Source organism: Ranitomeya imitator, chromosome 2, assembly GCF_032444005.1.
Source record: "Ranitomeya imitator isolate aRanImi1 chromosome 2, aRanImi1.pri, whole genome shotgun sequence".
NCBI lineage: Eukaryota > Metazoa > Chordata > Amphibia > Anura > Dendrobatidae > Ranitomeya > Ranitomeya imitator.
In genome coordinates this window covers 254,422,678-254,446,133 of record NC_091283.1, presented here as the reverse complement: position 1 = coordinate 254,446,133, position 23,456 = coordinate 254,422,678, and positions in this window count along the sequence as shown.

Genomic DNA, 23,456 nt, shown 5'->3' with positions numbered 1-23,456 from the left:
AATCCATCTGAAGGGGTTAACTAATTTTACACCCAGGAGCTCTGCTAATGCAGCTGTGCTCGTGGTTGTAAAAAACCAGCGAATGAAAGGAAAGTAGGTCAATGACCTGTAGTTACCTTCAGTTGTGGTGAGGCGCCCTCTGCTGGGTGTCCTCATGAACTCGAGCGTGGGAAAATATTCAGAAAGCTCCCAGGCTCGAGTTCATATGAGGACATCCAGCAGAGGGCGCCTCACTGCAACTGAAGGTAACTACAGGTCATTGACCTACATTACCTTCATTCGCTGGGGTTTTACAGCCATGAGCACAACTGCATTAGCAGAGCTCCTGGGTGTAAAATTAGTTAACCCCTTCAGATGGATTTACATCGTTGGACGTGACAGATCGTCGGAAGGTATGTATATTGTTGTTTTTTTATTTTTCATTTGTTACAGAGCGAGGGTCTTCAGGTGGATTACCAGGATAATAAACTACTCCAACAACCATGTGTCTTTATTTCATTAAAATACTTTGTAATAATGTGTGTGTTTTTTAACCATTTCAGACAATTGGATTAATAATGGATAGGTGTCATAATTGACGCCTCTCCATTATTAATCTGGCTTAATGTCACCTTACAATAGCAAGGTGACAATAACCCTTCATTACCCCATATCCCACCACTACACGGGAATGGGAAGAGAGTGGCCAAGTGCCAGATTAGGCGCATCTTCCAGATGTGCCTTTTCTGGGGTGGCTGGGGGCAGATGTTTTTAGCCGGGGGGGGGGGGGGGCAATAACCGTGGACCCTCTCCAGGCTATTAATATCTGCCCTCAGTCACTGGCTTTACTACTCTGGCGGAGAAAATTGCGCGGGAACCCACGCCAATTTTTTCCGCCATTTAACCTGTTAATTTAGTAGCTAGAGAGCCACAATTTTGCACATACACACTACTAACATTAGTAGTGTGGAATATGCAAAAAAAATGGGGATATGAGATGGTTTACTGTTTGTAATCATGTCTCATATCATGTCGGGTTTAGGAAGGAGATAGCAAAAGCCGGCAATTGAATTACCGGCTTTAAAGCTATCTCGCGCTGTATGAAATATTAATATATATACATATATGTGTCTCAATGACATACCGTATATATATATATATATTTATATATATATATATATATATATCTGTTCTATGTGTAGACATTTATTTTAGCTATTCTATTGTAAGCTGTCAGTGTGATTTTACTGTACACCGCACTGAATTGATGGCTTTTCTCTCTAACACCACTGCGTATTTCTCGCAAGTCACACTGCTGGTCCGTGTGTAATCCGTATTTTTCTGGCCCCCATAGACTTTCATTGGCGATTTTTTTGCGCAATACGGTGACAAACGCAGCATGCTGCGATTTTCTACGGCTGGAGAAGTTCGTATAATACGGATCAGTAAAATACGGCAGATAGGAGCTGGGGCATAGAGATGCATTGTACCGTATGCAATCCGTATTTTCTGCACCTCTCTTACGTCCGTAAAACTCGCTAGTGTGAGGCCGGCCTTAGGCTGCCGTCACACTAGCAGTATTTGGTCAGTATTTTACATCAGTATTTGTAGCCAAAACCAGGTGATAAATGCAGAAGTGGTGCATCTGTTTCCATTATACTTTTCCTCTAATTGTTCCACTCCTGGTTTTGGCTACAAATACTGAGGTAAAATACTGACCAAATACTGCTAGTGTGACGGCAGCCTTAACGTGAGAGGGGCATATAACCTTATACGTATCGCCATGGTGACGGATGGAAGACTGCATTCAATACACCTGAGGGGCAGATTGAACATTTGATGCTGCCATTCAGGGTAACCAATGCTTCGGCAGTCTTTGAAAATGTCATTAATTATATTTTTTCTCACTGATTGGTAGATTTTTGGTTATTTATCTGGATGATATTTTGAGTTACTCACGTACTCTGGAGGAGCATGGTGAGCATGTCAGACAGCTGGAGTGGGAAGAACATTACCTAGCAATCTGTTTTTAACATTTCGACTCCATCATTAAAAAATGTCCTAGCACCAAGAAAGATAAAAAAGAAGATGGAAGATTCACTAAAAATGGCGCCTTCCGAATAAATTCACTACATTTGATCTGACAAATTTTTTATGTTGTCATGCGATCTGCCATGGTCTCTCTGAATTCACCCTTATTTCTACAGTACTTAAGCCCGAGAATCGGGTCATGTGTGCCTAAGAACTGTGCCAGAATTGTGCTTGAACTGTGATTTGCTTTGAAATGGTGTATTGCCAATTGCCGCCAAAATTCCTGCCAAAATAGCCACCATTGCCGCGCCATGAGGAGCGCAGAAGAAGAAGGGCGTGGAGGGGTGGGCGTGAACGAACTGAGAAGCGCGAAAGATAATGGCTGGCCAGTCTAAGTATTTCTGCATCTTGAAGGCGTGTCCATCAGCAACCGTGGTCCGCCTCCTGATTCTCCATGGCGGGCGGAGACAGCAAAAACGAAACCGACCCCCAGAGGCGAGAGATACCGAGCTGGAGATCAGAAGGGACCCTTACAAGAGAATGGCCCCGCACAGACCCCCGTCGCCGGAGGACTACTCAAATATGCCACCGCTGGATAGCTTGGACTCCGGGGAGTTGTCCGTGGAGACCCTGCTGCCTGCATCATCACCAACTCCGCCGCCTTCCCAGGAGGAGTGGAGTGACGCCAAGCGAGTGAGTCCTAGTGCCGGTACTCGGTGCCGTGGTGTCTCTGGAGTCCGTCTTCCTTCCGCACCTGCTCTGTCTACCGCTGCGACTGCTGGAGCCCTGGCGTCCCTGTCACCAGACCCTAGACCACCGGGAGGGAATGACCTTGGACCCTTTCCCTGGGGAGAATACCGACAGCATTTAATTGCAGAGTACCAGCGGGAAGTGGAGCGGGAGGCCAGAAGCGAAAGGTCGGACGACCCTCCACCGAAGTGGGGTATTGTGGTAATGTACCAACCGCCAAAGGATTTTATCCTGGAGATCGGATCCCCAGTGAAGGTCCACGTTGACCGGGATGAGGTGGAATCCTGCCTGTGCGGAGACGGCGCAGACTCCGTCCTGAAACCTGGAGATGCTGTAACCTATCGCCGGCACCAGAAGGGAAATAGCTGGTGGGCCCGGGACTTACAGTAGTGCACAACCTTCCTCGCAGTGTCCAGGACCCTGGAAGAACTTACTGCTGAGGCGGCTGCAGCGGCCACTGCTGTTACTTGCATCGATCATCGGACCACCCAGACTTTTATTGCAGCGCACGACCTGACCGTGCAGGAAAAGCAAATTCATGGAGTGTACCTGACGCCGGGAGTGAACCTGGATTCAAGCCATCCTAAGCCACAGAGGGCCACCTGTCAGGTAAAGCCCTGGTGGAGGTTGCCAGAATAAACCTCGGAGAACCGAAAACTGTAAATAGTTAACTGTTTGTTTTCCTGTTTTGCTGCTTAAACCCGTCTAGGGTTAATTCTTAAAGGGATCCCTTCGTTTACCCGGGATCCCTATTGTTTCTAAGTTTTTACACAAGTTCCTACTTTTCTTACCAAAGGACTACCGAATCATAGATGGTGAATGATTCACAAACTGCTGCTGTATATAGTTTGCACCTTCTTAAAGGTGCTCTCTACAAGTTTTACAAAGAAGAGCTTTTTGAAGAGACTGTTCCTGATTACAATGTGAAAGTTCTTGCTTTAAACTGACTTGCAAATTGATTGTTTGCACTACCTTAGAAGAGACTAGGTTTCCTCTTAAAGGGAATGCTTAGTTGTTGCACTTCGCCTAAAAGTGATAATGTTGCCTTAACTAGTTAGATAGTAATAATGTTCTTACATAGTGATAGTATGTAGCTAAGCATAGTAAATGTTTAATGATGTCCTTTGAATAAAATTGAAGTTAAAGTAATTATTAGATTTTATGAGAGAAAGCTAAAGAAGGATGCAGTAGGCCCGTATGGGTAGACAGATAGTCCTGCATACGTGAAAGTGAAAGAGAAATAAAGAGAATGTTGATTTGCACATTTGAGTTTTATAGTATCCTCTTAGAGGGTCCTTGTACTTAGTAGATAGCATACCCGTATGGGTAATCACGGTTATTCATAGTTAGTTAATTAATAAGTGTTATTTAAAATCATACGCTCAATGTAAATATGTTCTTGTTTGCAACGTTCAAGTGTTCTCACCTTTCGGAAGAGGTGGGTCTTCAGGTCCTTTTTGAAGGTTTTCCTGGTAGGCGATAGTCTGATGTGTTGGGGTAGAGAGTTCCAGAGTATGAGAGAAGCACGGGAGAAGTCTTGTATGCGGTAGTGGAAGAGATAAGAGGGGAGTAGAGAAGATCTTGAGAGGATCGAAGGTTGCGTGTGACGATGTCACAGATATACAGAGGACACAGATTGTGGATGGCTTTGTATGTCATGGTTAGGGTTTTGAATTTGAGCCTCTGGGTAATGGGGAGTCAGCGAAGGGCTTGGCAAAGAGGAGAGACCAGGCAATAGCGGGGAGACAGGTGGATTAGTCAGGCAGCAGAGTGTAGGGTGGATTGGAGAGGTAAGATTCATTTCAGCATATAATGACCACTTGAGGGAAATAAGAGGCCTTGAACAAATATTGGCCCATTTTAACTAACGATTCGGTGTTGAATAAATACTGTATATTCCAAAAAATCCCTCAATTACATACAGAAGAGCTGAGAATGTAAAGGATGTACTGGGGAGGAGTCAGTATCAGGGCACCAATGTGAACAATGTTTTTGGATCCAAAGACCCCAAAAGGGATTTTTTCCCATGTGGCCAATGTATAGCGTGTCCCAACATGGAGAAATCCTTTTCATTCCATTCTAGCAGTGGGGAAAAAAGCTTCAAAATAACTCGGCATATAACATGCGAGGCCGAAGGCGTAATTTATTATGCAATTTGTCCATGTAAATTGATCTATATTGGGTTAACCCCTTTCTGTACGTCAGCTGGCAGAACCCCCGCTTTGAAGTGGGGTCCGGCGGTGAGCCCACCTCAAAGCCGCGACATGTCAGCTGTTTTGTACAGCTGAGATGTGCGTGCAATGAGCCCATTAACTAGTTAAATGCCGCTGTCAAACGCTGACAGCGGCATTTAACTTGCACTCCCGGCCGCGCGGTCGGTAGTTCTCGTACCGCTGACCCCGTCACATGATCGGGGGTCAGCGGTGCATTTCCATAACAACCAGAGGTCTCCTTGAGACCTCTATGGTTGTTGATGGCCAATTGCTTTGAGCGCCACCCTGTGGTCGGCGTTAAAAGCTACCCTGCATTTCTGCTACATAGATGTGCTCTGTGCTTCACCTCTATGTAGCAGAGGCGATCGTGTAGTGCATGCTTCTAGCCTCCTATGAAGGCTATTGAAGCATGCAAAAAAATGTTTTAAAAAAGTGTTTAAAAATATAAAAAAATATATAAAAGTTCAAATCACCCACCTTTCGCCCCAATCAAAATAAAACAATAAAAAAAAATCAAACCTACACATATTTGGTATTGCCGCGTTCAGAATTGCTCGATCTATCAACAAAAACAAAGGATTAACCTGATCGCTAAATGGCTTAGCGAGAAAAAAATTCAAAACGCCAAACTTACATTTTTTTGGTCGCTGCAACATTGCATTAAAATGCAATAACGGGCGATCCAATGAACGTATCTGCACCAAAATGGTATCATTAAAAATGCCAGCTCGGCACGCAAAAAATAAGCCCTCACCCGACCCCAGATCACGAAAATTGGAGACGCTACAGGTATCGGAAAATGGCGCAATTTTTTTTTTATTTATTTTTTTTAGCAAACATTGGAATTTTTTTTTACCACTTAGATTACAGAGAACCTAGACATGTTTGGTGTCTATGAACTCGTACTGACCTGGAGAATCATAATGGCAGGTTAGTTTTAGCATTTGGTGAACCTAGCAAAAAAGGCAAACAAAAAACAAGCATGGGATTGCACTTTTTTTGCAATTTCATAGCACTTGGATTTTTTATCCCCGTTTTCTGTTACACAGCATGGTAAAACCAATGATGTCGTTCAATAGTACATCTTGTCCCGCAAAAAATAAGCCCCCACATGGCCATATTGATGGAAAAATAAAAAAAGTTACGGCTCTGGGAAGGAAGGGAGCGAAAAACGAAAAAACTAAAAAAGCTCTGGGGGTGAAGGGATTAATAAGTAACATAATAACATAGTTAGTAAGTAAGGCCGAAAAAAGACATTTGTCCATCCAGTTCAGCCAATATTCCATCATAATAAATCCCCAGATCTACGTCCTTCTACAGAACCTAATAATTGTATGATACAATATTGTTCTGCTCCAGGAAGACATCCAGGCCTCTCTTGAACCCCTCGACTGAGCTTGCCATCACCACCTCCTCAGGCAAGCAATTCCAGATTCTCACTGCCCTAACAGTAAAGAATCCTCTTCTATGTTGGTGGAAAAACCTTCTCTCCTCCAGACGCAAAGAATGCCCCCTTGTGCCCGTCACCTTCCTTGGTATAAACAGATCCTCAGCGAGATATTTGTATTGTCCCCTTATATACTTATACATGGTTATTAGATCGCCCCTCAGTCGTCTTTTTTCTAGACTAAATAATCCTAATTTCGCTAATCTATCTGGGTATTGTAGTTCTCCCATCCCCTTTATTAATTTTGTTGCCCTCCTTTGTACTCTCTCTAGTTCCATTATATCCTTCCTGAGCACCGGTGCCCAAAACTGGACACAGTACTCCATGTGCGGTCTAACTAGGGATTTGTACAGAGGCAGTATAATGCTCTCATCATGTGTATCCAGACCTCTTTTAATGCACCCCATGATCCTGTTTGCCTTGGCAGCTGCTGCCTGGCACTGGCTGCTCCAGGTAAGTTTATCATTAACTAGGATCCCCAAGTCCTTCTCCCTGTCAGATTTACCCAGTGGTTTCCCATTCAGTGTGTAATGGTGATATTGATTCCTTCTTCCCATGTGTATAACCTTACATTTATCATTGTTAAACCTCATCTGCCACCTTTCAGCCCAAGTTTCCAACTTATCCAGATCCATCTGTAGCAGAATACTATCTTCTCTTGTATTAACTGCTTTACATAGTTTTGTATCATCTGCAAATATCGATATTTTACTGTGTAAACCTTCTACCAGATCATTAATGAATATGTTGAAGAGAACAGGTCCCAATACTGACCCCTGCGGTACCCCACTGGTCACAGCGACCCAGTTAGAGACTATACCATTTATAACCACCCTCTGCTTTCTATCACTAAGCCAGTTACTAACCCATTTACACACATTTTCCCCCAGACCAAGCATTCTCATTTTGTGTACCAACCTCTTGTGCGGCACGGTATCAAACGCTTTGGAAAAATCGAGATATACCACGTCCAATGACTCACCGTGGTCCAGTCTATAGCTTACCTCTTCATAAAAACTGATTAGATTGGTTTGACAGGAGCGATTTCTCATAAACCTATGCTGATATGGAGTTAAACAGTTATTCTCATTGAGATAATCCAGAATAACATCCCTCAGAAACCCTTCAAATATTTTACCAACAATAGAGGTTAGACTTACTGGCCTATAATTTCCAGGTTCACTTTTAGAGCCCTTTTTGAATATTGGCACCACATTTGCTATGCGCCAGTCCTGCGGAACAGACCCTGTCGCTATAGAGTCACTAAAAATAAGAAATAATGGTTTATCTATTACATTACTTAGTTCTCTTAGTACTCGTGGGTGTATGCCATCCGGACCCGGAGATTTCTCTATTTTAATCTTATTTAGCCGGTTTCGCACCTCTTCTTGGGTTAGATTGGTGACCCTTAATATAGGGTTTTCATTGTTTCTTGGGATTTCACCTAGCATTTCATTTTCCACCGTGAATACCGTGGAGAAGAAGGTGTTTAATATGTTAGCTTTTTCCTCGTCATCTACAACCATTCTTTCCTCACTATTTTTTAAGGGGCCTACATTTTCAGTTTTTATTCTTTTACTATTGATATAGTTGAAGAACAGTTTGGGATTAGTTTTACTCTCCTTAGCAATGTGCTTCTCTGTTTCCTTTTTGGCAGCTTTAATTAGTTTTTTAGATAAAGTATTTTTCTCCCTGTAGTTTTTTAGAGCTTCAATGGTGCCATCCTGCTTTAGATTCAAGATACTATTGATCAGAAATCGATGCTAGAACCAAGAATTCCGATTCCTGATTTGTTTTTTGGTGACAGAACTAAGTTCCTGAGCTTCAGAAATAATTGTAAGCTATTTTTGGCCTTGAAACCTCATTCTTCTGGTAATCCTATTCAACAGGTTTTGATTATTATTTCTTTTTTGCGCGGCGACCCACAGGACTGGGCGTTTTCTCTTGCACCAGGAGATTCTGCTTTGAGTAATGTTGATGCATTTTTCCAGGCGCTGGGATTGCTTTACGATGAGCCTAATTCAGTGGATCAGGCTGAGAAAAATCTGCTGGCTTTATGCCAGGGTCAGGATGATATAGAAGTATATTGTCAGAAATTTAGAAAGTGGTCAGTACTCACTCTGTGGAATGAATCTGCACTAGCGGCTTTGTTCAGAAAGGGTCTCTCTGAAGCTCTTAAGGATGTAATGGTGGGATTTCCTATGCCTGCTGGTTTGAATAAGCCTCAGTACTGGGCCCAGCTGACCATGTGCATGGCTCCTGCACATCAGGAAGTTATTCGCTTTCTGGTACTGCATAATTTGCATGATGTGGTCGTGTTGGGGTTGCCATGGCTACAAACCCATAATCCAGTATTGGATTGGAACTCTATGTCGGTAACCAGCTGGGGTTGTCAGGGAGTACATGGTGATGTTCCATTTTTGTCTATTTCGTCATCCATTCCTTCTGACATCCCAGAGTTCTTGTCGGACTTTCAGGATGTATTTGAAGAGTCCAAGTCCGATGCCCTACCTCCGCATAGGAATTGTGATTGTGCTATCGATTTGATTCCTGGTAGTAAATTCCCTAAGGGTCGTTTATTTAATTTGTCCGTACCTGAACACACCGCTATGCGCAGTTATGTGAAGGAGTCCCTGGAGAAGGGACATATTCGCCCATCGTCGTCACCATTGGGAGCAGGGTTTTTTTTTGTAGCCAAGAAGGATGGTTCGCTAAGACCGTGTATTGATTACCGCCTTCTTAATAAGATCACTGTTAAGTTTCAGTATCCCTTGCCATTGATTTCTGACTTGTTTGCTCGGATTAAGGGGGCTAGTTGGTTCACCAAGATAGATCTTCGTGGTGCGTATAATCTGGTGAGAATCAGGCAAGGAGATGAATGGAAAACGGCATTTAATACGCCCGAGGGTCATTTTGAGTATCTGGTGATGCCGTTCGGACTTGCCAATGCTCCATCTGTTTTTCAGTCTTTTATGCATGACATTTTCCGTGAGTATCTGGATAAATTCTTGATTGTTTACTTGGATGACATTTTGATCTTCTCAGATGATTGGGAGTCTCATGTGAAGCAAGTCAGAATGGTTTTCCAGGTACTGCGTGCTAATTCCTTGTTCGTGAAGGGATCAAAGTGTCTCTTCGGTGTGCAGAAAGTTTCATTTTTGGGGTTCATCTTTTCCCCTTCTACTATCGAGATGGATCCGGTTAAGGTTCAGGCCATCCAGGATTGGACTCAGCCGACATCTCTAAAAAGTCTGCAGAAATTCCTGGGCTTTGCTAATTTTTATCGTCGCTTCATCTGTAATTTTTCTAGCATTGCCAGACCATTGACCGATTTGACCAAGAAGGGTGCTGATTTGGTTAATTGGTCTTCTGCTGCCGTGGAAGCTTTTCAGGAGTTGAAGCGTCGTTTTTGCTGTGCCCCTGTGTTGTGTCAACCTGATGTTTCTCTTCCGTTCCAGGTCGAGGTTGATGCTTCTGAGATTGGTGCAGGGGCGGTTTTGTCACAGAGAGGTTCTGGTTGCTCAGTGTTCAAACCATGTGCTTTTTTTTCCAGGAAATTTTCTGCTGCTGAGCGTAATTATGATGTGGGCAACCGAGAGTTGCTGGCCATGAAGTGGGCATTCGAGGAGTGGCGTCATTGGCTTGAGGGTGCTAAGCATCGCGTGGTGGTTTTGACTGATCATAAGAACCTTACTTATCTTGAGTCTGCCAAGCGCTTGAATCCTAGACAGGCCCGTTGGTCGTTATTTTTTGCTCGTTTTGATTTTGTGATTTCATACCTTCCGGGCTCTAAAAATGTGAAGGCGGATGCTCTGTCTAGGAGTTTTGTGCCCGACTCTCCGGGGTTATCTGAGCCGGCGAGTATCCTCAAGGAAGGAGTCATTGTGTCTGCCATCTCCCCTGATTTGCGGAGAGTGTTGCAGAAATTTCAGGCTAATAAACCTGATCGTTGTCCGGCCGAGAAACTGTTCGTCCCTGATAGGTGGACTAGTAAAGTTATCTCTGAACTTCATTGTTCGGTGCTGGCCGGTCATCCAGGAATCTTTGGTACCAGGGAGTTGGTTGCTAGATCCTTCTGGTGGCCATCTCTGTCACGGGATGTGCGTGCTTTTGTGCAGTCCTGTGGAATTTGTGCTAGGGCTAAGCCCTGCTGTTCACGTGCCAGTGGGTTGCTTTTGCCCTTGCCGGTCCCGAAGAGGCCTTGGACACATATTTCGATGGATTTCATTTCTGACCTTCCCGTTTCTCAAAAAATGTCGGTCATTTGGGTGGTCTGTGATCGCTTTTCTAAAATGGTCCATCTGGTGCCCTTGGTTAAATTGCCTTCCTCCTCTGATTTGGTGCCTTTGTTCTTCCAGCATGTGGTTCGTTTACATGGCATTCCTGAGAATATTGTTTCTGACAGAGGTTCCCAGTTTGTCTCGAGGTTCTGGCGAGCCTTTTGTGGTAGGATGGGCATTGACCTATCTTTCTCCTCGGCCTTCCATCCTCAGACTAATGGCCAGACCGAACGAACCAATCAGACCTTGGAAACATATCTGAGATGTTTTGTTTCCGCTGACCAGGATGATTGGGTGTCATTTTTGCCGTTGGCTGAGTTCGCCCTTAATAATCGGGCCAGCTCGGCTACCTTGGTCTCTCCATTTTTCTGCAATTCTGGGTTCCATCCTCGTTTCTCTTCAGGACAGGTTGAGTCTTCGGACTGTCCTGGTGTGGATTCTGTGGTGGACAGGTTGCAGCAGATCTGGACTCAGGTGGTGGACAATTTGACCTTGTCCCAGGAGAAGGCTCAGCTTTTCGCTAATCGCAGACGCCGTGTGGGACCCCGACTTCGTGTTGGGGATCTGGTTTGGTTATCTTCTCGTCATATTCCTATGAAGGTTTCCTCTCCTAAATTTAAACCTTGTTTTATTGGTCCGTATAGGATTTCTGAGATTCTCAATCCGGTGTCTTTTCGTCTGACCCTCCCAGACTCCTTTTCCATACATAATGTATTCCATAGGTCGTTGTTGAGGAGATACGTGGCACCTATGGTTCCATCTGGGGAGCCTCCTGCCCCTGTTTTGGTGGAGGGGGAATTGGAGTATATTGTGGAGAAGATTTTGGATTCTCGTGTCTCTAGACGGAAACTCCAGTATCTGGTCAAATGGAAGGGTTATGCTCAGGAAGATAATTCCTGGGTTTTTGCCTCTGATGTCCATGCCCCAGATCTTGTTCGTGCCTTTCATGTGGCTCATCCTGGTCGGCCTGGGGGTTCTGGTGAGGGTTCGGTGACCCCTCCTCAAGGGGGGGTACTGTTGTGAATTCTGTGGCTGAGTTCACTTCTGTGGTCACAAGTGGTATTGCAGTCTCTGGGCTTCCTCCCTCAGGTGTTTTGGTGAGCTCGTTGGCTGCCTTGCTATTTAGCTCCACCTGAGTCTGTCTTCCTTGCTCCTTGTCAATGTTCCAGTGTTGGATCTGAGCTACTGCATCTTTCCTTGGGCCTGCTGCTCTGCTAGATAAGTGCTTCTAGTTTGTTTTCTGTTTTTTCTGTCCAGCTTGCTATTAACTTTTGCTGGGAGCTCTGAGAAGCAAAGGGGTGCACCGCCGTGCTGTTAGTTCGGCACGGTGGGTCTTTTTGCCCCTTTGCGTGGTTTTCGTTTTAGGGTTTTTTGTAGACTGCATAGTTCTCTTTGCTATCCTCGCTCTGTCTAGAATATCGGGCCTCACTTTGCTGAATCTATTTCATTCCTACGTTTGTCTTTTCATCTTGCTAACAGTCATTATATGTGGGGGGCTGCCTATTCCTTTGGGGTATTTCTCTGAGGTAAGTCAGGCTTGTATTTCTATCTTCAGGCTAGTCAGCTCCTCAGGCAGTGCCGAGTTGCATAGGTAGTTATAGGCGCAATCCACTGCTGCTTATAGTTGTGTGAGGATAGATCAGGTACTGCAGTCTACAGAGATTCCACGTCTCAGAGCTTGTCCTATTGTTTTTGGTTATTGCCAGATCTCTGTATGTGCGCTGATTACTGCACGCTGTGTTGCCTGATTGCCAGCCATAACAGGCGCCATCTTGCATCTGTGGTGTTCTGAGTGAGCACTGGAATACCATATGCCTCCTGAAGAACGTACATCACGGGAGGGAAACGCGTTGAGGCGGATGCGGAGCGAGCAGAGACTAAGCTGATTTTGTGGTCATTAGTTCTTTATCCATTGGACTGCAGTATAATGGAATGCTGTTTGTGGAGGATATCACACCCCTGTGCATGGACAGTTCTTGAGGTATAAGATGTAAATGGTTTGTGAGTATCTCACTATGTACAAGTCCTGTCTGAATGCGTTGATTGATCTGTTTCACTACTGAATAGTACTATCCTGCATTACTAAAAAATAATGCTGCTTCGGCTGAGGCAATGTCATTCTAGCATAATAAGGATATAACGTATTTTGAACCTATCTGATTGCTGCCCTGATTGGGCATAGTGCAATAAAGTTTGAATCTAACTAAGCCACCATAGCAAAATGCAGCGACTATCATATACATTTCTATTTCTTTCCGTCACTCATAGAGGAAGCCGTGTTTCAATAAATAGCAGCTACTCCTTGGCACAGGATACTGACAATGACAGCCCATTGAAGGCTACCTTGTGCTTATGGATTTTTGATCCCTGACTCCTTCTTTCCCCTGCCTTTGTTTTTATCTCTCTTTAACAAGGTAGGAGTGAAGCTTAGGGAAATTGAGGGCGAGCCATCGTTGAGCGGGGGCGCCATTTGCATCTTGTGATAGGGTGCCAACCTCCGCAGTCAGGAAGGGATTTGATAGTTAGGGACTGTGGAGGCTATCTTTTTTTTTTTTACCTTATTTGCCCCTGTCCTTCTCTCCCCTCAAAATATCTAAGCCATAATCTATACCACTTATATTGAAGCTATGGTTTGGCATTTTTACTTTATTGTGTAACAGTGATATTGTGCTGCTAATCCCTTTTGAACCCCCCGCTATTGTATTTGAGGGATTGCTTTGTCTACCTCAGTATTTCACAATAAATTGGAGATATTGGATTGTGTTGTGAATGTGTGAACGCCTGTGGGTGAACTATTTCAGGACTTTCTAGGGATTAGAGGGCCAGCCGCCGTTGAGTGGGGGCGCCATTTGCATTCAAGAGGGTGCCAACCTCCGCTGTCAGGAAGGGTCCAGCTAGGGTTAATTAGGGCTATGCAGGGATAGCCTTTACCTATGCTGGTACACCTTAATCAGAGTAGCAATTTTGTAGATGTACTTTTTTCGTTTGGTTTTTCATATTGTGGAGTTTGGGGGTACATGTTTTTCCCAATTTTTTAAATAAAGTTATTAATAAAAGGTATTTTTAGAGGTATTAGTTTTTTCATATGAGCCGTCTTCATAACTAATCCCATCCGTATCTGATGATAATTCTGTTAGTTGTTGGTGCTTGTTTTTTTGTTCCGCCATTTATCCTTTGCTTTTATCTTTCCATTTGGTTATAAGGGATTCTACTATAAGCCCATATATACCGGGAAGGAGATCAGGGTCTGCGATTTCAGTATATTTTTTAATAACAATTTCATTCACAATTATTCACTAAATTTATTGTTCATTACTTTTTCTTAAATAACATATTTCTCTTTTTTACACATCCTTAGGCCGGCGTCACACTTGCGAGTTTTACGGACGTATGAGCGCATAAAATACGTCCGTAAAACACGCATTACACATGGCCCAATTATTCTCTATGCCCCTGCTCCTATCTGCCGTATTTTACTGATCTGTATTATACGGCTTGCTAAGGCCGTAGAAAATCGCAGCATGCTGCGTTTGTCACCGTATTGCGCAAAAAAATCGCCAATGAAAGTCTATGGAAGCCAGAAAAATACGGATTACACACGGACCAGCAGTGTGACTTGCGAGAAATACACAGCGGTGTTAGAGAGAAAAGCCGGTAATTCAGTGCGGTGTACAGTAAAATCACACTGACAGCTTACAATAGAATAGGTAGAATAAATGTGTACACACAGAATAGGTATATATATATATATATATATATATATATATGTCAATAGACACATATATGTATATATATTATTACTTCATACAGCGCTAGATAGCTTTAAAGCCGGTAATTCAATTGCCGGCTTTTGCTATCTCCATCCTAAACCCAACATGATATGAGACATGATTACATACAGTAAACCATCTCAAATCACCATTTTTTTTGCATATTCCACACTACTAATGTTAGTAGTGTGTATTTGCAAAATTTGGCCGTTCTAGCTATTAAATTAAAGGGTTAAATGGCGGAAAAAATTGGCGTGGGCTCCCGCGCAATTTTCTCCGCCAGAGTAGTAAAGCCAGTGACTGAGGGCAGATATTAATAGCCTGGAGAGGGTCCATGGTTATTGGCCCCCCTGGCTAAAAACATCTGCCCCCAGCCACCCCAGAAAAGGCACATCTGGAAGATGCGCCTATTCTGGCACTTGGCAACTCTCTTCCCATTCCCGTGTAGCGGTGGGATATGGGGTAATGAAGGGTTAATGCCACCTTCCTATTGTAAGGTGACATTAAACCAGATTAATAATGGAGAGGCGTCAATTATGAAACCTATCCATTATTAATCCAATAGTAGTAAAGGGTTAAAAAAAAACACAAACACATTATTAAAAAGTATTTTAATGAAATAAACACAAAGGTTGTTGTAATATTTTATTCTACTCTCAATCCACTCACTGAAGACCCTCGATCTGTAACAAAGAAAAAATAATAAACCAACAATATACATACCTTCCGAAGATCTGTAACGTCCCACGATGTAAATCCATCTGAAGGGGTTAAAATATTTTACAGCCAGGAGCTCTGCTAATGCAGCGGTGCTCGTGGCTGCAAAACCCCGGGGAATTAAGGTAAAGTAGGTCAATGACCTATATTTACCTTCACTCGCGGTGAGGCGCCCTCTGCTGGTTGTCCTCAAATGAACTCGAGCCTGGGAGCTTTCTAGGAAAGTTCCCACGCTCGAGGGACAACCAGCAGAGGGCGCCTCACCGCAAATGAAGGTAAATATAGGTCATTGACCTACTTTACCTTCATTCCCCGGGGTTTTGCAGCCATGAGCACCGCTGCATTAGCAGAGCTCCTGGCTGTAAAATATTTTAACCCCTTCAGATGGATTTACATCGTGGGACGTTACAGATCTTCGGAAGGTATGTATATTGTTGGTTTATTATTTTTTCTTTGTTACAGAGCGAGGGTCTTCAGGTGGATTGAGCGTAGAATAAGTTATTACAACAACCTTTGTTTTTATTTCATTAAAATACTTTTTAATAATGGGTTTGTGTTTTTTCTAACCCTTTACTACTATTGGATTAATAATGGATAGGTGTCATAATTGACACCTCTCCATTATTAATCTGTCTTAATGTCACCTTACAATAGCAAGGTGGCATTAACCCTTCATTACCCCATATCCCACCGCTACACGGGAATGGGAAGAGTGGCCAAGTGCCAGAATAGGCGCATCTTCCAGATGTGCCTTTTCTGGGGTGGCTGGGGGCAGATGTTTTTAGCCAGGGGGGCCAATAACCATGGACCCTCTCCAGGCTATTAATATCTGCCCTCAGTCACTGGCTTTACTACTCTGGCGGAGAAAATTGCGCGGGAGCCCACAACATTTTTTCCGCCATTTAACCCTTTAATTTAATAGCTAGAACGGCCAAATTTTGCATATACACACTACTAACATTAGTAGTGTGGAATATGCAAAAAAAATGGGGATATGAAATGGTTTACTGTATGTAATCATGTCTCATATCATGTCGGGTTTAGGAAGGAGAAAGCAAAAGCCGGCAATTGAATTACTGGCTTTAAAGCTATCTCGCGCTGTATGAAATATTAATATATATAGATATATGTGGCTACTGACATTATATATATATATATATATATATATATATATATATATATATATATAGACAGTATATATGTTTTTATGTATTTTTTTACACATGGATCCCTTGTATAGCCGTATGTCGGTTTTGCAAGCCTGCGAGAAAAACACGCAGTACGGATGCCATACGGATTACATACGGAGGATGCCATGCGCAAAATACGCTGACACACCCTGCCTACGGAGGAGCTACGGACCACTATTTTGGGGACTTTTCTGCGTATTACGGCCGTAATATACGGACCGTATTGTCTTACGCCGAGTGTGACGCCGGCTTAATACTGATTATTTATATTTCTATAGTTACAGGAAACATTGTTATGAGTGTATACACTTCCCCACAAACACTTTTCCATATATTTTATTATCCATCGCTGTTTTTTAAGCTGCTTTTATCTTTATAACTTTAGCCTATCACTTTTTATTCTGCATTTCTCACCCGTTGCACTGTCACTGGTCACTTGGTCTCACATCTGGCCCTTCTCACAAGCATTGTTGTGTTTCCTGACACCCCTCACTATCACTTTACCTGACTGATTGCTACCAGATGGCTCTATACATTATTCATCTTGGTCTTACCAACAGGTTTTCATCCTGAACCTCCTGCTTCACTGGGGATGCTGAACGCTCACATGGTGTGGGCCCGTCCGGTCTCCATGGCAACGAGTCCATCCAGTGTCATTCCAGACACTCCCCCTTCGCGACGCCATTGAATCGGAGGTGCCTGCAGGTGCAGTTACCCGAGATGGCGTGTGACTATTTCCTGGATCTGGCACATGACACACCATCCGGGGGCGTCACAGATGCATTTACCCACGTGGGGTATACTCGCTCCCTGGGAGCTCTGATTGGCATTTGCTCCAGGTCGTTTGGTTTAGACCAATAAGCCATAAGGGGTATGTCCCAACCACTATTAGGTGTCACGCCAATAACATGACCCTGGATAGGACAGGGCGGTATAAACAATAGCCACCAATGTGATTGGCTTACACCGGCAGACTCATTCATGCGTTCCATAGATGTGACCGGGGAACAGCCCCAATTAGAAACACTCCCACTGTATCCCAGAGTTTCTCACCTTGCCTGGATTAGTGCAGGGCCTTGGTTTTTTGGAAATACTTATCCATATCATCTGAGGAAGCTGACGTGGCGAAACGCGCGTAAGAGGGAATAGTGGTAAATATTTCATCTTTATCTGTATACTACTGGCATGTTGTCTATAGGATTTGTAATCTCCATCTCTTGTTAGGATGTTTACTCCCTTAAGGTACCGTCACATTAAGCAACTTACCAACAAGAACGACAACGATCCGTGACGCTGCAGCGTCCTGGATAGCGATCTCGTTGTGTTTGACACGCAGCAGCGATCAGGATCCTGCTGTGACATCGCTGGTCATAGCTGAAAGTCCGGAACTTTATTTGGTCGTCAGGTTGGCATGATTCGTCATGTTTGACAGCAAAAGCAACGACGCCAGCAATGTTATTTCATGGAGCGAACAACCAGCGAGAACGATAAGTACGTCACTGGATCGCTCCTGCATCGTTCTGCTGTTACAGTGTTTGACGTCTCCTAGCGACCTAAACAGCGACGCTGCAGCGATCGGCTCGTTCTCTATATCGCTGCAGCATCGCTTAATGTGACGGTACCTTTACACTATATGGGCTGTCCTATATTCCTGGAATATTCCATATAGCACGTGCTGCACTTTATATCTCCTATTATTCCAGGAATGTAATGCACTGTTAGCGCTTTATTTTCTTACTATTTATACTCTTTGCTCTGTGTCCTCTCATTATAGAAGCTATTCATTTATAAGTGCACAGTATCTATTGACCTTATAAACGGATATCAAGTGAAATATCTACAATTTGTTTACATAAAATATCTATGTATGTATTTATCTTATACTCAATAAATACATTTGTGCTCAGAAGTTTACATACCCCTGCAGAATTTTTGCTTTCTTGGCCTTTAGTTTAGAGAATATGAATAACATCAAAACTTTTTCTCCACTCATGGCTAGTGGTTGGATGAAGCCATTTATTTTTAAACTCTGTGTCGTCTCTTTTTAAATCATAATAACAACCCAAAACATCACAAGACCCTGATCAAAAGTACACATACCCTGCTGATTTTGTCCTGATAACATGCCCAGAGGTTGACACAAATGGGTTTGAATGGCTACTAAAGGCAACATCCTCACCTGTGACCTGTTTGCTTGTAATCACTGTGTGTGCATAAAAGCTGAGTGTGTTTCTGGGATCCAGACAGACTCTTGCATCTTTTATCCAGCCACTGACTTTTCTGGATTGTGAATCACTTGGAAAGCAAAAGAATTGTCAAAGGATCTACGGGAAAAGGTAGTTGAACTGAATAAAACAGGAAAGGGATACAAAAAGATATCCAAAGAATTGATAATGCCAGTCAGCAGCGTTCAAACTGATTAACAAATGGAAAATCCAGGGGTCTGTAAAAACAAAACCATGGTCAGGTAGACCAACAAAAATGTAATCCACAACTGCCATGAAAATTGTTCGGTATGCAAAGAAAAACCCACAAATAACATCAGCCGAAATATTGGACTCTCTGAAAACTAGCGGTGTAGCTGTTTCAATATGCACAATAAGGAGGCACTTGGAGAAAAATGGGCTGCATAGTCGAGTCGCCACAAGAAAGCTGCCAAAGTATCTCACCTACAATACACAAAACAGCACAGAGACAAGCCTCAAAACTTCTGGAACAAGGCAATTTGGAGTGATGAGACCAAAATTAAACTTTTTGGCCACAACCAAAAACCTTACATTTGGAGAGAGGTCAACAAGGCCTATGATGAAAGGAACACCATTCCTACTGTAAAGCACGGAGGTGGGTCGCTGATGTTTTGGGAATGTGTGAGCTACAAAGGCACAGGAAACTTGGTCAAAGTTAAAAGAAAGTTGAATGCAGCACGTTATCAGCAAATACTGGAGGCAAATTTGCAATCGTCAGCACGGAAGCTGCGCATGGGACGTACTTGGACGTTCCAACATGACAATGATCCAAAACACAAGGCCAAGTTGACCTGTCATTGTTCTGCTGTAGCCAAAGTTCTGCTGTAGGCTCTGCTGAAGGTTCTGGAGTGGCCATCTCAGTCTCCTGACCTCAATATCATTGAGCCACTCTGGGAAGATCTCAAGCGCAGTTCATGCTAGACAGCCCAGGAATAAATTTACAGGAACTGAAGGTTTTTTGCCAAGAAGAGCGAGCAGCTTTACCATCTGAGAAAATAAAGAACCTCATCCACAACTACCACAAAAGACTTCAAGCTGTTATTGATGTTAGAGGGGGCAATACACGGTTTTAAGAAACGGAGTATGTGAACTTTTCATCAGGGTCATTTGGATGTTTTGGGTTGTCATTATGATTTAACCCCTTCATGACCTTTGCCGTACTAGTACTGCAGAGGTCGCTTCTCTCCCTTTGATGTGGGCTCCGGCGCTGAGCCCACATCTTTCCTGGGACATGTCAGCTGTTTTGAACAGTTTACATGTGGCGGGAATAGCCACAGGTGGAATCGCCATCCATAGCAAGTAATTCTACTGCATAGAGTGTTATGATCTGGTGGTTTAGGAGCAACATGGGACAAGCTCTGAAGGAGGTGGTATCTGTACTGACCGCAAACCCTGAACCTAGCAGCGCAACTAGAAATAGCCGTGGGGGGTACCTGACACTCCCTAGACCCCTCGGCACAGCCTAGGATCTAACTTCCCCTAAAGATGGAAACAGGAAACCTATCTTGCCTCAGAGAAAATCCCCAAAGGAAAGATAGCCCCCCACAAATATTGACGGTGAGAGGAGGGGAAAATAACATACGCAGAAATGAAATCAGATTTTAGCATAGGAGGCCATACTAGCTAGATAGATAGGACAGGAAAGGATACTGTGCGGTCAGTATAAAAACTACAAAAAATCCACACAGAGTTTACAAAAATCTCCACACCTGACTAAAGGTGTGGAGGGTAAATCTGCTTCCCAGAGCTTCCAGCTAACAGAAATAATCCATACTGACAAGCTGGACAAAACATAGAATGCACAGAACAATAAGTCCACAACATGTGGACTGAAATGAGCCAAGCCAGGACTTATCTTTGCTGAACTGGTCAGGAAATCAGGGAAATCCAAGCAGAGATGTGAATCCAGCCAGGAAACATTGACAAGTGGCACTGGCTGAAGGGAAGAGCCAGGAATAAAAGCCGAGCAGAAAGACAATTAGTGGAAGCAGCTGCAGACTACTAAATCCAAGGAGCAGCCATTCCACTTAAAACCACCGGAGGGAGCCCAAGAGCAGAACTCACAAAAGTGCCACTTACAACCACCGGAGGGAGCCCAAGAGCGGAATTCACAACAATAGAGGCAATCTGATCATTGCCTCTATATAGCAGAGCTGATCAGGCTATAGCAGCTTCTTGTCTCCCATAGAGACTGTTGAAGCATGGGAAAAGTAAAAAAAAATGTTTGTAAAAAATAAAAAAAATAAAAGTTTTAATCAAACATACACATATTTGGTATCGCCGCGTTCAGAATCACCCGATCAATAAAAAAAAAAAAAGAATTAACCCGTTCGCTAAACAGCGTAGTGAGAAAAAAGTAAAAACGCCAGAATTACGTTTTTTTGTTGCCGAGACTTTGCATTACAATGCTATAACGGGCGATCAAAACATTGCATCTGCACCAAAATGGTATCATTAAAAACATCAGCTCGGCACACAAAAAATAAGCCTTCACCCAGCCCAAGATCATGAAAAAATGAGACACTAGAAAATGGCGCAATTTTCATTTTTTTTAACAAACGTTGGATTTTTTTCACCACTTAAAAAAGAACATAGACATGTTTGGTGTCTATGAACTCATAATGACCTGGAGAATCATAATGGCAGGTCAGTTTTAGCATTTGGTGAACATGGTAAAAAACAAATCCAAAAAAACGTTGTGGAATTGTACTTTTTTGCAATTTCACACTTGGAATTTTTTCACCGTTTTGTTAGTAAAACCAATGATGTCTTTCAAAAGTACAACTTGTCCCACGAAAAACAAGCCCTCACATGGCCGTATTGAAGGAAAAATATAAAAGTTATGGCTCTGGGAAGAAGGGGAGCAAAAACTGAAATGCAAAAATGAAAAAGGGCAGGGTGTTGAAGGGGTTAAAAAGAGACAACACAATAGTTTGATAATAAATGGCTTCACCCATCCACTAACCATGAGTGTAGAAAAGGTTTGGTGTTACCAATCATATTCTCTGAAAAAAGGCCAAGAAAGCAACAATTCTGCCGGGGTATGTAAACCTTTGAGCACAACTGTATGGTGCACTCAATCTCATATCAACCTTGATAGTGACACTCTCTTAGGATACATTTTACTGTATGATGGCAGTCTGGCACATTGCCACTAGATGCAGCTACAACATTTACAATTCCGTCCATTTAACCATACATGCCCGTAAACAGAAAAGCACAATATCCCCACTTCATAATAAAATCATTTTTTATTAGAAAATTAAAGATATTAACATGACTACAATGCAAACTAGTTAACCAATACCTCAAATGTGAGGGACTATAAGGCTACTGATCTCATTAAACACATTGGATGCCCGCAGTCAATTAACAATTGGTAACTGGTTCCCTTTTAGAATAATTTGTATCCCTAGGACCCATAGATATTAATATTATCAAATAAAAGCCATAATACAAATTTATGCAGCATATGGACAACACAGTCCTCTTATTATAGACTCATAATGTTCAAGTATACATATCTCTAAGGTATCCATATATCTAACTCCTATTACCGGGAAGCAGAGAAACCCAGTATAGCCATTAAGGTAAATCAATGAACAAATCAATGCTTACAATGTGTGAGATGAGTGCTAAGTCCCTCGACCCCGATGCGCGTTTCGTCCACACTTCTTCAGGGGGCGTGAATTTGCCTGAATTTTTATATCTACACATGGTTCACCCAGATTATATTTTCTTGTCTTAACTATATACTATTTATTTACTATAAGCTGTGTGTTTTTGTCATTATTTGTATGTATACATGATTGATTACCACTTGTCTCTGTAAGAACAATCCCCTGTAATGCCTTTCCGACATAGACTCCTTCCCTTTGATGTGGGCTCCGGTGCTGAGCTCACATCTTTAATGGCACATGTGCCCCTAACTGCCTCTGACAGCAGCATTTGAAGCGCTCTTCCCGCAAGCGCTCCGGAAATCCTGCCCATCGGTGACCCCGTCATGTGATTGTGGGTCACCGATGGGTTGGTATGACTCTCCAGCAGACCTTTGTGGTTGTCACTGCTGGATTGCCATGAGCATCGCCCGGGGGTCGGCGCTCATAGCAAGTGATTAAGTCTGCTACATAAAGGCGATCTGATCTTCGCCTGTATGTAGCAGAGCCAATCAGGTTATGACAGCTTCTAGTCTCCCATGGAGACTATTGAAGTATGTCTGTCGAGACATGGGGAGGGGATGGTGCCGCATGCGTCGTTTTGACGATGCGGAAAAAAAAATGCTACGTGGCTGCGTCTCCGCTGGTTGCCGCATCATCAAAACGACGCATGCGGCACCATCCGCATACAGCCGCACGACCTGCGTACCTAATGTTAAACATAGGTACGCAGGCCGCATGCGGGCCGCATGCTGATGTAGGCGGGGCTAGCAGGGGAGGTGTGGCTGAGGGCGGGGCTTCACGGAGGAAGTCCGCAGCCCGTCACCCATCAGGGAAACGCTAGTGTGAAACTAACCTTAGTCAGTAGGTGACTAATAGAAAAAAACATGTACCCCACAGTTCAGTATATAGGATGAGGTGACGTATACACACTCACTCTCCAAGCCTCTCATTTCTACGGGCTTCATCGTCCTCACCAAAGGCGACTCATCAGGAGACTATTTAATATTGACCTATATTCAAGCGAGACTAGACAAAAAAAAGCTAAAATCATGTTATCGGAAACAGTCAGAAAACCAGCCACATACTGGCAGATCCCAGACCTCAAACTATATACTTCGTAAGTTTATAAGCCACTCCAGTGTCAGGAATAGACAGTATGTGACAATACAGTATA